Source organism: Genypterus blacodes, unplaced genomic scaffold (assembly GCF_046128005.1).
Source record: "Genypterus blacodes isolate CSIRO-AG114 ecotype Tasmania unplaced genomic scaffold, CSIRO-AGI_Gbla_v1 ptg000152l_1, whole genome shotgun sequence".
NCBI lineage: Eukaryota > Metazoa > Chordata > Actinopteri > Ophidiiformes > Ophidiidae > Genypterus > Genypterus blacodes.
Window position 1 is genome coordinate 62,690 of NW_027466954.1, and position 13,251 is coordinate 75,940.

At 46.5% G+C, this 13,251-nt stretch overlaps 1 protein-coding gene across 1 annotated transcript in view; it reads right to left on the reverse strand.

Annotated features, from left to right (window-relative positions):
• The window catches only part of LOC143012594 (pyruvate carboxylase, mitochondrial-like), a gene marked incomplete at its 3' end in the record, with an annotated part of 91,913 nt that overhangs the window by 42,009 nt on the left and 36,653 nt on the right, over positions 1-13,251 (reverse strand). The window lies entirely within an intron of this gene.

The window sequence follows — 13,251 nt, forward strand, 5'->3', positions numbered from 1 at the left end:
AACATTCTGCAAAATGAACAACGTTACAATGTAATATTGGGGTAAATAATAGGAGACAAGCACGGAGACGAGAGCCGAGGAGGAGGGTGCAAGGAGGCGGGTGGGTGTGTAGGTGTTGGGCGCACACACACACACACAGGCAGAAAACAGGAGCCCATCTGATTAGATTTTCTCTCCTTTTCCCTCCATTTTCTCCGTCCACACTAGCCTATTAATTAATTCCCGCTTTCCTTGTTATGAGGCAGAGAGAGAGAGAGAGAGAGAGAGAGAGAGAGAGAGAGAGAGAGAGAGAGAGAGAGAGAGAGAGAGAGAGAGAGAGAGAGAGAGAGAGAGAGAGAGAGAGAGAGAGAGAGAGAGAGAGAGAGAGAGAGAGAGAGAGAGAGAGAGAGAGAGAGAGAGAGAGAGAGAGAGAGAGAGAGAGAGAGAGAGAGAGAGAGAGAGAGAGAGAGAGAGAGAGAGAGAGAGAGAAGTGCAACACTACACCAGGATCCAGGCGGCGGAGAGGAAGAAGAGGAATGTGTATGTGTGGAGGAGGGAAGAAGAAGACGAACAACATTCCAGGGGCAAATACACATTTCTATTGATCCTGATGACGGCACATAATGAACACACGTCAACACATAAACAATGCCAGGGTCCCTGTCCGCACCATCTGCCGTGATCAATACGCCGTTATGTTGTCACGGCGCTACTTGAAGGTTCAAGGAGCGTCTCTGTGACTGATGCAACACCTTCTTCTGTCAGGAAAAAGATTACACGTTGCATTTCAACATCTTCAAATCACAAAGCACAGATCACACCAGTTGTGCGGTTCATAATAACAACAAACAAACCAACCGCTCTGGGATTGGCAACATCTCCTTCCCTTCCCACTTCATCGGGCGCGGATGCAAAATGTCAACATCTGCCGCTTTGTTTTATGGTGCAAAACCACCAGAACACTTTTCTCTGCATTTTATGTGTTAAAAGAAAGCAAGCAAACGCAATACTGCTACCAATCACTGAAACCATTCTATCTCAATTACCATGCTTCTGTTCTGGCTTCACTCGAGCACCGACACGATAAAAAACATGGAAGACGTGGATCAACAGGATGTTATTGTTCACTGCAGACACACAACTTGTTACTGTATCACCTTATGAGTGGAAGTAGAAGTGAAGGAAAGCCTGTGTAGAACGCCAACACCTACAGTGAGCCAAAGGAGCCCTCACATGTGTGTGTCACAGGCTGACACTCTGCTCATGTATACCTACATTTACAGGCCAGTACACCGTTATTGCCTGACATGCTGTATGTATTGAAATTGTATTGAAATTGCGTGGCCTTGACATTTTCAACCTGTAGACGACAATGCGGCTGTAGATTGCTGCCTCGTGTGATTCTGTCGTCATTCAACACGCCAGCAATTTCACAAAGTGAGGTCATTTACGTTATGACAGCTTCCTGTTGGACCCACGATGGCGAAATACTTGGCAGGAAAAATCAAGATTCTTTTACATATTTGCTCCCTCTGACCTTATAAACTTAATTAGTGCTTTTGCGTGCAGAGAATTATTGTGATTGCTAGTCACCTCATCTAGTGGCAAGTGGATTATGGATTGATTGATTGATTGATTGATTGAAGATGCTATGGTTTAAATGTGCATGCCGAGCTCCAGCCTACAGCACAAACCCAACACCAGTGATCTAGTTTGGATTTAAATTTCCTGAACATTTCTCAAACAAATTCCCGTTGTGTGTCTTTATCTACTCCAGCACTTACAGCACATAGATTGAGCCTCCCTTATGAAGTCTGGATTGAAGTATGAAATTGATGTCCTGGTTGCTTCAGAAGGCACCGTGTCTGCTGATTAAAGCAATATTGACCCTAGCATCAGCTGTGTTGTTGATGATACAGGAGCCGCTCTTCTCTTGGGGCTTTAGTTCTGCCTGAGCTAGAATCCCTTAAGCAAACATGATCATGCTTTAAAGCAGAACACCAAATTCTCTCTAATCTATTAGGGACGTGTAGAAAACAAACTCCTCAAAGGGGTCGTTTCTCAGGAAAAGCCTTTCTGAGAAACTTCAAGATTTTCACCTTTTCTAGGAGTTAGGGAGTTCCTTTGAGGTTTAGAAGGTAAGTGAACTCTGAATAAGGAACATCTTATGGTATACGTATTATACATATACGTACATATTTATCCTGTGTGTGTGTGTGTCTGTGTGTGTCAGGCTTATCAGCACTCTGCAGGTAAATAAAAGCATTCATGTGGAAGAGGCTAAGGTCTGATTGGGCACTTATGTTTCCCTCCACTATATAAGGTACTGAAAGGCTTGACACATGATTCTGAGAGAGTGTGTGTGTGTGTGTGTGTGTGTGTGTGTGTGTGTGTGTGTGTGTGTGTGTGTGTGCGCGCCTGCAATAAGTCATCTAACTAATCAAAAGGTTTCAAGTTTAAAAATATGAACCTCGTGATTTCAGTTCCTGTAGGATTCCTTTACCTCCAGATAATAGACCTGTAATTGTGACAGATGACTCGGCGGTTGTGTTGCTATGTAGCACATGACTATGAATACACAAGCATCAAAACAAACGCAAACAAATACATTCCCCCCCACACAGGTTTGATCAAATGTAATCTGAGCTCTCTCACTCGGAAAATTGGAAGTCGCAAATAGAGAAAGAGCGAGAGGACAGATAAACAAGCGCCCCCAACACACACACACACACACATATGTAGACATGCCGGCACAATCATGAATGTGGGCGTGCACAGATAAGTACACACGTTTTTTAAAAATGCATGAGATGCCACACGCTACAGGTTTGGCACACCCAGAGACAAGCCGTCAAACAAGCCATCAAATACACACCGACACACTCGCAACGGCCACGGTCCGAGTCGCAGAGCAGCCCTGATGATGTGAGACGGGTAAAGAAAGAGCAACAAGCTGTGATGGAATTACATGGAGGCAAAACTAGAATGAGGGAAGCAAAGGATGAGGAGGGAACAGGAAGTCATGCTACAGCTAAAAATAAACACCACAAACTCCTCCAAATCTGTGCCAACACAAACAGAGACATCAACACTCTTGACTCCGGTAATCTAATTTACAAACGCTGCATGTAGAATAGCTGGTGTGTGCATGCGAGAGGGAGAACGGTGTCAGAGGGTCTCGTCAATTTACAGCAAAGCCAATTAAACCCAACGCTAGGCGCACCAGCGTGTGTGTGTGTGTGTGTGCGTGTGTGTACGACCACTGGTGTTTGAACTTGCGAGTAGTGGGAGTCTCCGAGCACAGGTGGCGAGATGGGGGAGGCGCAGCAGACAATTTATGTGCGAGCCTTATTAAATCAAATGATCATCTCGACAGCGTTGCACAACTCGGGGTAAACCTGCCGCGTGCCAGGCAGCAGAGGTTCCTGTTACAGTGCCGTCTAGCTGCGAGGGATTTCAGCCCCGTGTCGTTTCACCCCATTATATTCCACTCACAGTTCTCTGACTAACAGGCCGGTGACTCATTTGAATGCGAGCAGTATCGTCTGGCATCCAGTCTCTCGTCTACTCGGTGACAAGCTAACAACGCTGACAAAACTGTGATCTGTTAGCTTAAAGACGGGACTCTATCTTTGGACACCCGCCAAATGTCCCGGACCTCAACTCGTTCAGCTACAGCCAAGCAGCTTCCAGAACTCTCCTGACCTCCCCCAGCTTCAGTCTGGACCCCGCAGGTGTAATCCTCAAATTCAAAGCCACAGCCGCCATCCACCTCTTTTTGATGATGAATCCCGGGTTTTCCTCAGGGCTTTGATAGGACTTGGCTCAGAATCCCCAAGCCCGTGGAAAAAAAAAAAAGCTTAGGAGGGATCCGAAGGGGATTAACCGAAGGAATGTATGGAAATTACAGTTTAATTTATCATTTAGGTCATGGTAATTCATGCAAATGAGGCCTTCATTAATTCGGCTTTGGGATTAAACGGTGAACTGTGGTTGGGTGCACAGTCTTGTCAGGATCACACATAGTAGCACACTGTGACCAAACACAGCAGCGCCTAGGAAGCCTTCTTAGAAAAGTCCATCACCATAGAAACTATTGCGGGGAAACATTCTAATTAGCTCATGACCAATTCTCAACCTCCAGATGTGACACTGTTCAGTTACAATGTTGTGAGTTTCCATGAATCTGGATCATCATAGTCCTGACCCTAAGGGACTCAGTAAGGGTCTCCTTAAGACCTTGGCACAGTGACCAAACTGATCAAAGAAGAATCAATGCTCTCTGCAACCCTAAAGCAAGCAAACAAGGAGGAAAATACAGCAAAGCCGGGGCCACGAGCCGCTCAGCTGCAGTTGATTAAAGCGGTATAATTATTTTCGAGCTCTTTGCATTCTAATGTTTCATGCAGATTTTCATTGCTCGGCAGTTAATGACTACCAAGTTATCTTCATCTGCAAATGAGTCATTGTGTTTATCTCTGTATGCATGATCTCCATCTCTGCAGCCGTTAAATGTTTAAGGGTTACAGCAGCGAGCGACGGCGGCTCGTTGGCAGAAAAGGACTTTCATGGAACCGCAACGCAACGACCCGGGCGATAACAATCATGATGAGCGTTAGTCCCATTAGAATAAATAGGACTGATTCTCACACACACACACACACACACACACACACACACACACACACACACACACACACACACACACACACACACACACACACACACACACACACACACACACACACACACACACACACACACACACACACACACACACACACACACACACACACACACACACACACTCGTCCCTCATTCCTATTCATGTGCTCACCTCTCAATCACTCACTGTCCGCTTCGCTGCACAATTATAATCACCTTAAAATTATTTTATGAAGCGCTCACCAAAACAAATAAAATGGCAGACATCACCCCACACACACACACACACACACACACACACACACACTCTCTCACACACACACACAGAGTTTTACAGCACAGTCATACTGCAGGATAAAGTCGTGGTTCCAGTAATCACTATTACACACAATTTACTCCGACTCACACTTGGAATTATTATAACCATTATCTGCTTATTACAGAACATCCAGACATGTGCTTTATGCAGCTTAGCAGTATTTCCCCCCCTCCCCCGCCCGTCAGCGGGAACGACGACACACGGGAGCCCGTCTGTAGCCGGAGGAGAGCTTTGGTCTACTTACTGCTGCGTCTTTCTGCTTGTGGTGTTGGGGAAAGGCAGAGACACGACAACAGGACACACAGGGACGAGAAGGAGAGGAGGAAGGGTGAGAAACATGGAGAGAGAAGGAAAATAGCATGGCTGAAAATAAATAAATATAAAGATATGAAGGGGGGGGTCATATTGGAGGAGCCGACAGCAGGAGAGGTGAGGAGAGGATAAGCAAGGAGACGGAGGAGGGAGGAGGGGGCAGGGACAATAAAAAGTGCTGGAGCAATGTATGGAATGGTTAGAGACTGAGAGACCCACGTAGAACAATCTAGAAGGAACCTGAAAGGGTCACACATTCTGCATTTTGTTGCTTGTGCCTGTCACATGCAATGACAATAAAGTTTAATCCCATCTAATCTAATCTAATTTCACACTTATCCAAAGTATGAGACGCAGAGAAAGAGTCTGCAGCCTCAAGTTTAGATTAGTTTACAACCTGTAAGAATGTAACCTCTCAGTAAGCAGCCGGCTAGTTGGCTATGCATTGGTCTCATGTTTACTACAGGCCAGCTCACCTTTGACCTTTTGCGTAGCTCCAAAGCTCAGACTCTTCCACATCCTTCCTGCAGACCTCCAATCTGCTCCTTGTTTCAGCTGTAATTTATATGTTTCCTTCTCTAGCCTCCGCTCATTGAAAGAGCCACCTGCTGCCATCTTTACCCACTCACTGTTCACTCAGATGGAGCACATCAAAGGCAGGCAGGTCACACTGAAGGCTCACACTCAGAGAGGCAAAGCCACGCAGAGAGGCAAAGCCACGTTCAAGCGGCGCCATCTTCACTTAAGAAAGGCAAACGCCATTGGTTACCCTGACTATTTCATTTCTTTATCTAAAAAGCAAATTAAACGACCTGGTAGCGTTTTATTATTAATATTATTTTATTTCAAGCTGTTTTCGGCACTTCGTTCTTCAATCAAGCATTTTTCAAATCATTCCAAACCCTCTTGTGACTCGTTTGATGAGAAACTAACAAAACGCAGCAAAATAACTACAAAGCCAGGGTGAGGCGACACACAGCCTGGTGGAACACTGAGGGCCGTTAGAAACACACACACACACACACACACAGGTCCCTGACAATAAGGACAAGTTAGTTTGACCTTCCTAACTGAATTACTTCATGTGGAAAAAGAGAATTCTGTGGATTTGATCTATTTTGTAAGGGAATAAAAACGGCAAGCTCCTTTAAACACTGTGGTTGATCATTTGAATGAGTCAATCACACACGCTTGAAGATCAATAAATAATATCAGACCCCAAACATGTTGGGTCGTTCAGCCGTGTACATGCAGGTCCAGCCGCTCTGGGACGCTCTGGGACGCTCTGGTCCTTTGGTCCTTTGGTCTTTTCCTTTGCCACTAATTTGTCATTCCTTCTCTCAATTAGCGCACAGCATTGTTTCCTTCCATCTCCCTCTCCCTCACACTCTGTCACTCTCTGCCTGATGAAGATGGAGGGTGGTCATTTAGCACTAATTAGCAAGCCTGGACGTTAGAAAAAAACAGGTACAAACACACAAACACACACACACACACTTGCTTTGAGGCACTGATAGGGCAACGCATGGGCAACACCAGACAAAAGATTAAGTTGAGGCAATAAACGACTTTCAGCTTCCTGAGACACATGAAGACACTCTTACACACTCTCACACACTCTCACACACTCCCACACACTCTGTCATGGTGAAGACAAAAGGCCAGTGGGCTCAATCTGACACATACAAAACAAACACTTTCCAGATGTTTGTCTTTTTCGCTGTATTCATAATAAGTAACTACGGTAACCATCATTGTAGAATAGCAAATACCTTTGGAGCGATCAATACTAGGTTGTTTCATTCATCAATGCGTATTGGCGGAGGGAAACCTTTAACCCCGAGTTACTCAGGTGTGACATTTTAATTCACAGAAGCCTGAGCGAAGTCATTATCCAGCACTTCAGAGTGACTGATGATGAGCGACCTCACCAGCAGGTCATCCATACCCGATATTGATCACATAATGGCTTTTTGTTCAAATAGGCGTATTGACCCGTGTGTGTCGTCAAACAGATGCAGTTTGTTATTGTATAGATCCCGTACTCTAAGGTGAATAACAGTGTTGGGGCCGGGGCCACGCGGTGTTAAGGGTTTCTCCAAATTTTCAGATTCTTAAAGGTCTTTCCCTGCCCGCTGAATGCAAACTGGCATCAGCTTACAACAAGGAAAGCACTTACACCTGACGCACGGAATTAAATCAGCCCCAATCCAAAAGTAATTACCTTAACCTAACTCTGGGAGGCTGAGGCTGATTCCTGGAGAACAACGCTTTAATGCGATTGCCCTTCAGCGTTTTCAGACCGCAGACCGTTTCCTTTTCCTTTCATCTACCGCAGCACAAAACGCACAATCACGGGAGGATTGAGATTAAATCTTTGGTTGCGGTTCAGGAACACGGATGCTGAATCGCTGTGTGGGACAAACACGGACAATTTAGCGCTCTGTGTGTGTGAGCCAAATGTAAACGCTGCTTATGGCCCTCGTCTGTAAATCTCTGCCGAAAGAAGACAAGGTGAGGAGCTCGGGCGTTTGTCGCACAATCTGACAGACAACAAAGTCCATATAGAGGCAGACAGTGCCACTTGGAATGAACTTATGAATGATTGCTCTTATCTCACAGTTTGCAGGAGGATTTAGGCTTCGGTGAGCTCAGTGTCGGTTTAGAGACGAAGCTCCGACTTCACCTTCACATCTCCCTCAATACACACTCTGTTTGGCCGTGCACTGATGAGATTAAACTATTCAGGATATCCTAAAGTATTGAAAAACAGCAATAATCCTTTTCGATACGAGCGGATTTTGTTTTCTGTAGCGTTTGGATTTTGGATACGCAGCCAGAATTGGAGACGGTACAGTTTTGATGCGAGTTTACAAATGTTTGTGCTGCGATTTAAATTGGACGAGCCGGTTGGAAGCGATACACAGCCGGGGAGTAAATGCTGCACCGGAGCCAATTTCAGGGGGAAGAAAACCCCTTAGAGGGATTGAGTTTGTTCTTCTAATGTGTGGGAAGTGGAGTGATATTACGCTGCTTACCATATTACTCTATCTGTGAGGGAGGAGATGAGTCCCTCTCCAGTAAGAAAACACACAAGGACCGGCGTTTTCAAGTACTTTGGTTTAACTTATGATGAGAACAAACCTTATATCTTTGACACAGTGGAGATGGAGATGTGAGCTTCAGGTCTGACGGAGCAAATCACAGATCAGACAGACGGCCGACCGTCGCTTTCACACGCCGGAGTTGTGTTTTATCTCCCCACTTGTCTCTCACCAGCCCCCATTAAAGGCAACACTTTCTCCTCATGCCAGGCTACCACACACACACACACACTCCCTGGGGGTTTTATTACATCACTTTAGGATCTAAAGCACTCCTGTCCACCAATCTAACAAAATGAGCAATGTCCCTTGACAGCAGCATGCACACTCCGCCGCACACACACACACACAGCTGAGTGCACGCTGACGCAAAGATCCCCACACACACACTCGCAGAAAGGAAAGCTCGTTTACAGCTAAATTATGGACAAAGTGAACCTTGAAAGAGGAGAAGTTCAAAGGCGGTGTTTGAGATTAATACTGAGGCACACACACACACACACACACACACACACACACACACACACACACACACACACACACACACACACACACACACACACACACACACACACACACACACACACACACACACACACACACACACACACACACACACACACACACACACACCTGTAAAATGTTTAAATGCGAGTTTCGACGTCCTTGGGCTTCCATTTGTTTTAGATACGAGGTGAAGTTTGTGTGTGTGTGTGTGTGTGTGTGTGTGTCTGTGTGTGAATGACGCAGCATGCTGGGGTTTGTGGGATTTCCCCTCAGTGACACTGAAAGTGACAGAGACGTTAAAGCAGAGAGAAGAGAGAGGAATCTTCAAAATATGCCACTTTGTAAAGCTTCCATTGTAGAAAAGTGAGGGAAATGACACAGCAATCAAAGGCAAACAGAGAGAGGAACAACAGTGAGACTACAGACGGTAAACAGAGAAGGAAGTGAGGGAGAGGAGGCAGGTTCAAACATGAGGAAGACATAATGTATGGCTATGCTGTGCGTCTGTGTCTGTAGCTTGTTTGGGACCTGAAGCTGCGAACGCTTGAGACCGCGACGCCTGTCAATCAAAGCGGATGAACTGAAGATTGAACCCGATGCCTGGACGAGAGCAGCCGCCTCTGGAACTGTCACTTACTGTAATTACCTCAAAGTCCGGTTCTTTCCATTTCTGTTCAGTTTGTCCGTGCCAGCACATAAACGGGCCGAGTGAGAGGGAGGGAAGGGGAGAGACAGATGGGGGAGGAGAGGGAGGAGATAAGGGGGCAGATGGAGGGAGAGGGACAAGTGGAGTACAAGTTCAAGAAGTGAGATGGAGAAAGTGAGAGAGGAGGAGGAGGTGAGGTAAAGGGCAGAGAGATGAATGAATACACAGATGTCAGAGGGAGAGAGAGGGAGAGAGAGGGAGGAGAGGATGAATGGGGATGAGAGGGAGGATGACAAAGATGGGATGGATGAGAGGGGAAAGGGGAATGAGGCTGGAGGGAGGGAGGGAGGGAAGGAGGGAAGGAGAGGGAGAGACAGCAATGACAGAGTGAGCAATAGACACAAGAGGGAGAAAACGGAGAGGAGAACGAGAGACAATGGCGCAATAAAGGAAGGGGGAGAGAGAAATGGACAGAGGTGGAGAGGGGGAGTCAGGGAGCCGGCTGAGGTCAGACAGATGAAGAGGAGAGCCCGAGGGGGGGAGAGGAGATGAGAGGGAAAAGGGGAATGGCTGAAGGAGAGAAGACGACAGAGGGTACTTTGATACCTGCCAGAGTGTGTGTGTGTGTGTGTGTGTGTGTGTGTGTGTGTGTGTGTGTGTGTGTGTGTGTGTGTGTGTGTGTGTGTGTGTGTGTGTGTGTGTGTGTGTGTGTGTGTGTGTGTGTGTGTGTACCACTTTACATTAGCCACAGATAGCAGCATCCCATTTGTAACAGCACGCATACCAAGAGCTTAAGTGAGAGAACGGCAGCGAGTGAGAGAGGGCGAGAGAAGGGCGAGGAGTGAGAACCCGCAGGCTCCTCGCCATTAAAGACAACCAGTCGGCTCAACCAAAACCATGGACAGCTGAATTCACTGATTAGCTCCTCTGGTCTGATGGAGGAAGGAAGGGACTGAACACCTGCGGCCTCTCTGCCTCAGGCTTAGAGACCTGTGACACAGAGGAACCGGCTCAGAGCTTCAGAGGCCAGAGAACGCTCCAAAGAACAACCGCATGACGGATCTGAAGAGAAAGTAAAGCAGTGATCAAACAGAGGAAGAAGAGAAGAATTAACGAGGCTTTTTAAGTGGAGCTGTTGGGGCCAACGGGGCTTTTATGGATCCAGGCGCCGTCGTGTCCGTCAGAAGAAAAGGAAAGAGCATATTAGTGTAACTGACAAAGAAGCCTGTGTGTGTGTGTGTGTGGAGAGGCTGGGGTGTGAGCAGACTGGAGGATCGTGACTGATGACCAAGCAAATGGAGATGCGGCGAGACAAATGGACGACGTGTCCAAATTACGCCACAATACAGTTTTCCCCCTCTTTGTAATTTACACTTCTCCCCGTGTAAAGAGCAGGTTTCAGCTCACAGGTAGACAGACACACACCACAAGTGTCAGCTTTCCTCCTCCTCCTCCCCCCGGACTAAATAATGTAGATTCTAATGGAAAACGTCTCGGCATCAAAGGGAGGAAAGCCTCTCCGTTCTCCGCTGGAGAAGGGAAAAAAAGTGCAATTTCATGCAGGACGCTACCCAACTTCCAGTAATTATCGCACTCCTATCAAAGGAAACGACCTCAATTTCCCAAAACGTCACATTTCCTCTGCGATACGGAGTTACAGGAGGAGGACGAGACAAACGAGCGGGTCGGACTGGAGAGGGGTGGCGGCAGGAACACGAGACAATGACTTTCATCTTAACGCTTCGCTGACAGGAGGGCGGCGCTGCAGGCTATGTGTGTGTGTGTGTGTGTGTGTGTGTGTGTGTGTGTGTGTGTGTGTGTGTGTGTGTGTGTGTGTGTGTGTGTGTATAAACAGGTAGAAGAGCTGTTTGAATATGAAAGAAGAGCATAAAGAGAGATGGAGGAGAGATACGGCAGAGGACAAAAGAGGAGGAGGTGGAGGTGGAGGGCGCAGAATGGAGACGCAGCCATTGATGCTGAACGTTGAGTCAAGCTCATTCCGTCTGGCTCTCCGTCGAGGGCTAATGCAGCATGTCATCCTCGGTGATTTGCCATGAGATTCAAATCATACTAGGAGGCCTGCAGTGTACCTTTGTCCTCAGCCGGAGCTATTTTTGCTCATAGACGTATTAGATGCGACACCGCCAGCTTACGCGTCAAAATGATCTCGGGGTCCGCATTTTACCGCACTGAAATGGCTCGGATAAATTGGTGCCACAGGCAGAGAAGGCAAAGTCTCAGTGCACATTATGGCAAAATGCACAAAAAGGGATTTATCCGTCAGAGTAAAAAGATACATCCATTATGGTTCTAGCTAATGCTGCTCATTTGAATCTGCCCTGTAAATAAAGAACAGGCAAAGGTGACCGTTATGAAAAACAGAAGAGAGAAGAAGTAAGAAAACAGCAGAGAGATAAGGTGAGGACAGGTCAAAAAGGTCAAAAAGGTCAAACCTGAGGATACATCGAGGATAAACACTAATGGAATGAATGAATGGCTGAGATTCAAACTGCACACACCTGCAGAAGAGCCACTGAAAAGTTAACCTGGAGGAAAACGGCGTCTATTTTGGTCCCATCTTATGATGATTGTGACACATTTGACAGTCTGGAGCCAGGATCAGTTTAGTAACCGAGTCCTTTCCTGAACTGAGATGAACTCCACAGCGACGGAGGAGGAGATGTTGCTCTGCTGGACAAAGCTGCTGGGTGAAAACGCTCACATGCACATCGGCTACAGAGCCATTGTTAAGGTTTAGAGTCTACTTCAAAGACTAAACAAGTTGAATTGAGTCAAAGAAGTACAAGCCTGTGGCACAAAACAAAACAAGATGTCACTTTTACTGACAAATATTATGCTTCTGTTCAGATCAGCGGCTACAAAACAATCGATGTTGAGCGCCGTGGTTGTCGGGTGTCATGATAGATTCACTGCTCCAGAACTGATTTGGTGCACGCAACTACAATGGAGTTAAAGGAAACACTTCCCATAAAGACCTAAGAGAAAAGAGACTAATGAAGCGAGGGAAAGTGGACGACACGGACAGAGACAAGACGGGGACAAGACGGGGACAGCTGAGCTGACAATCACAAAATATTTGTTTCTGCTTCTTTCTCACAGGCCGCGCTTGGTTACCATAGGAACAGGTGAAATAATTTCATTGTTTTCATGCCGATCTCTCCCGCCTGCACATTAAGTGCACCAATTTGTTACTGGATGTCAACTTCATTTCTTAATTATGCTAATTGTACTTGAGATCCAAACTGAATTTGTATAATTTTAATTGTGTGTATTGCAGGAAAATATGAACAGGCCTGAGCATACTGGTGTGTGTGTGTGTGTGTGTGTGTGTGTGTGTGTGTGTGTGTGTGTGTGTGTGTGTGTGTGTGTGTGTGTGTGTGTGTGTGTGTGTGTGTGTGTGTGTGTGTGTGTGTGTGTGTCCCATCTGTGTGGTTTCAGCAGAACAAATCTCACAGGTCATCAGAGGAGCAGAATGCTATTTTTATCTTTCATCATCTTCCATTCTCTCTCTCTCTCACTCCACTCTCCTTCAATCCCACCCTCTCTCGCCCTCTCTGACCTCATCTTTCAGCTATTCACTGATCCACCTGCTCTGCCATTCTTCCCTTCTAATGTCACTCACCTATCTCTTCTTACTGATCAACCCTCTCTCACCCTCATCCATCCCTTTCTTCACTTCCTGTTCTTCCTTTGTCACA